We start from the raw sequence: 4,081 nt of genomic DNA on the forward strand, positions 1-4,081 counted from the left end.
TGCACTTCCAGCAAAAGCCCCCAGGCTCAGATGTTAGCCCTGCCACTCTGTGTAACCACAAGAATCTGAGTTTTCTATAGCCCAGATTCAATATTCAGGAAAAAAAAAACCCACATTTTCGGGGCTCCAAAAAAGAATTTTTTTTTATAAGGCAGCCATGAAGACTGGGTGTGTGGCTCAGTCTGTAATTCCAGCACTTGGGAGGTAGAGGCAGGAAGCTCAGGAGTTCAAGGTCATCCTCCGCTGCTTAGCCAGTCTGAGACCACCCTGAGCTAAATGAGACTCTGTCGAAAGAAGGAGGGTTAGGCAAACCTGCGGTTGCTAATGACACTTACCGTACTTTCATTTCCCTCTCTGTTGAGTTATTATGTTGTGAAGTGGAAGGAAGCCTGGCTTTGTTTTCTTGGCTTCTAACTTCTGAGCAGCTTCATATATTTTGGGAGGACCTGGCACTCCAACATTTTGGGGTCTAGCCTGTGGTTCTATGACCACAGCTAGACCAACCTGGTTACGGGGACGAAGAGAAGTCATTGTTTAGAGAAGTGTAGATGAGGGTGTGATGGAACTCTTCTTGCCTGACCTCAGTGAAGATACCTTGAATTTGTACTTATACTCCTGGGTCAGCAGGACAAGGCAGGGATGAGGACCACGAGGGTGGCAGAGCTGTGGGTACGAGCAACTCCAGCCAGAGTACAAGTCACGTGGACCCACACCTGAGCCAGTATGGTGGTGCTCTTGTGTAATCCCAGTACTTTGGAGGCAGTGGTGGGAGCATTGCTGTGGATTCAAGGCCAACCTGGTCTACATAATGGATTCTAGGCTGCCAGACTACATAGTGAGACCCTGTCTCAAAGCCAACAATCCACAGGAGAGGTCAGAGGGACTTAGAGAGGAAGCCCCATCTGAAGCCCTTTCTCCTTGTTCTTTTAACACACACACACACACCTGCATCTGCATATACACACACCTGCACACACACACACACACACACCTGCATATGCATATACACACACCTGCACACACACGCACACACATCTGCATATGCACACACATATGAAAACATACTTCTTTTTTTTTTTTTTGACAGGGTTTCTCTATGTAACCCTGCTGTCCTGGAACTCATTCTCTAGACCAGGCTGGCCTTGAACTCAGAGATCCACCAGTCTCTGCCTCCTAAGTGCTGGGATTAAACATGTACACCATCACCACCTGACATGAACACACACCTTTATTGGTTTCTCTTATCAAAATGTTAAGTGTTCATTGCTTTAAAAAGTAGTGTAGGCAGTAGAAATGAGACTGTCCCTTACCTTTTGGCCTTTCCCCCTTCCTCCCTCACCAGACAGTCTTAAGTTTTAACTTCCCTAACAGGATTCTCCTTTTCCTAGAAGGCCTGACATTGATCCCAGACTTAAGAGAAAGCCTCTAGAAGTGACATTTCTTCCTCCATGTGAGCTCATTAGTAGATATTTTTTTTGTTTTGTTTTGCTTTTTGAGACAGGGCATCTCTACATAGCCCTAGCTGTCCTGGAACTCATTGTTTAGACTAGGCTGGCCTCAAACTCACAAAGATCTGCTTGCTTCTGCTTCCCAAGGGCTGGGACTAAAGGAATGTACCACCATGACTGATATTAGTGAATATCTTTAAGCCTCGATATTCAAGTCTATAAAATAGGTACAGTAATAATTCTTATTGTTCAGGGCTCCTGTTAAGATTCACAGTCTGTGATACCTGACATCAAAAAACTGACAAAGGGCTATGTTTGAGTGTGACATGTTCTTATAGGCTCATGTGCTTGAACACGTGACCCTTAGCTTAGGGTGGAGAGGCTATAGAAGAAGCATGGTGGCCCATCACACAGCAGCCAGGAAACAGAAAGAGAGAGGGGGTCAGGGTGAGCTAAGGCATGTCTTGTGCGGCCAATCACTTCTTACTGATTAGTTCTTAGTTCCTCCAAGTGGGAACCAATCTAAAACATGAGTTTTGAGAGACGTTTCATAACTGGATTAACTGACCCCCCCCCAGTATGTGCACACACACACATGTGTGGTTTTGGGATTGGAACCCAGGGTCCTATGCATACCAGGAAATGGCTGTACCCGTGACAAGCACTCAGCTCCATGTGTGTTCTCTGACCTTTATGGCTAATTTTACAGAAAGGCCTTGCATTTGGGTCTTCTGGCTCCCACTCTTGCTTCCCTGCTGTGCAAGGCCCATCATGTTCTTCATTCGGTTTGGGTTCCTCTACTCACGCTTCCAGCTGAGTGGCGGGAGCAGCTATCTGTGCAGCGGCAGGTAGTTTACAAGTGCTCCCGTCTCTCAACTGGTGTGACCCTCCCCACAGCCCATGCATTTGAGCGGCAGATATTTTTCATATATTCCCGCCTTTGAATCTGCTCCTGGGAGTCTCCCCATATAGAACTGTTCACAGCAGTTGTGCAAAGGTTTTCTGAGAATGTAACTGCTTCCTTCTCAGTTCAAATAGCAAAAAGCAGAATCCCGTGGTCATGTGGTAAATGTGTGTGTAGTTCCTACCCCCATCCCTTTATGGGAGATTGAAGAGACAAATGAACGGATTAGACCTAGAGGTGGATTTAATGAAAGGAAGAGCCAGGGACATTTCATAAAGCAACTGGCCGACTGCAGAGATGGCATCTGGTCTCACTGAATCTGGGAGAAAACTAAAGCTTGACTCAACTCAGAAATCCTTGGGACCATAACAGTTGTATGGTTTGAGTTGTTAAAATGCAAAATTAGCAGGGAGGTGGTGGCGCATGCCTTTAATCCTAGCACTTGGGAGGCAGAGGCAGGCGATCTCTATGAGTTCAAGACCAGCCTGGTCTACAGAATGAGTTCCAGGACAGCCAGAACTACACAGAGACCCTATCTCAAAAAGGCAAAACAAAAAGACAAAATAAGATAAATTCAAATTCTTTGTTTTCAAGAGAGATGGAATCTAAGACCTTGCACATTTTAGGATGATTTACTACTGAACTAACCATATTCCAACCCCCAAGGTTATTTTACTGTAGGGCCTTTTCTTAGCCCATCCTCCTTTTTCTTCTGCATTGGATTGAACCCAGGGCCTTGCACATACTATTCAGGTAAAAGTATGCTATCACTGAGTTGCATCCACAAACTACTTTTATCTCTTCTTTTCTCCATTCCTCCTCTTCTTTGAGACAGTGTCTCACTGTGTAACTCTGGCTGGTCTGGAACTCTCTATGTAGACCAGGCTGGCCTCAAAAGAGCAGAGATCTGCTTGCCTCTGCCTTCTAAGTGCTGGGATTAAGGGCACACACCACTGTTATGTCTATCCCACAGTAGTCTTCTTAATATTGAACCATGAAACCATAATCTGTTTTTTTTGACTGAGACTAGTCTTAATTACAGTAATCCTTTTGCCTCAGCCTCTCAAGTTTTGAGAGCCACACCTGACTGATGCAACAGTTTTAAATGAACGTGATACTCTCAGACAAAAATCAGCACTATATTAAAAATTAAGGCATCAATGCCAAAAACTCATTACTTCTAGAAACCCAAGTGCCTTTAATATTAAGAAACAAATAGAGAGATATTTAATACAATTCAGCATCTTTTCCTGATGAGAGTGAACCTCAGCAGAACTTCGACTGTATTTTATTATTTTTATTTTTTTATTTTATTTTATTTATTTTTTTTTATTTTCGAGACAGGGTTTCTCCGTAGCTTTGGGTTCCTGTCCTGGAACTAGCTCTTGTAGATCAGGCTGGCCTCGAACTCACAGAGATCCGCCTGCCTCGGCCTCCCGAGTGCTGGGATTAAAAGCATGCGCCACCACCGCCAGGCCCGACAGTAGTTTTATAGTGGGATAAAAGTGAGCCAATGAATAGTATTAAGTAGATGACTTCAGCTTTGGTGGGATAAAGACGCCACATCAGCTTTCTACATAGGTGTAAGTCATTGTGATACTACAGGGAAAAATGAATAGGGAAATTGGAAGCAAGAAGTCAGGAGCAGTGGTTCATGCCTATAGTGTCAGCACTTTAGAAGGCCAAGGCAGGAAGTTCAAGGTCACCTTGGGCTACAAACTCACACTAT

Source organism: Microtus pennsylvanicus, chromosome 15 (genome assembly GCF_037038515.1).
Source record: "Microtus pennsylvanicus isolate mMicPen1 chromosome 15, mMicPen1.hap1, whole genome shotgun sequence".
NCBI classification, from domain to species: domain Eukaryota; kingdom Metazoa; phylum Chordata; class Mammalia; order Rodentia; family Cricetidae; genus Microtus; species Microtus pennsylvanicus.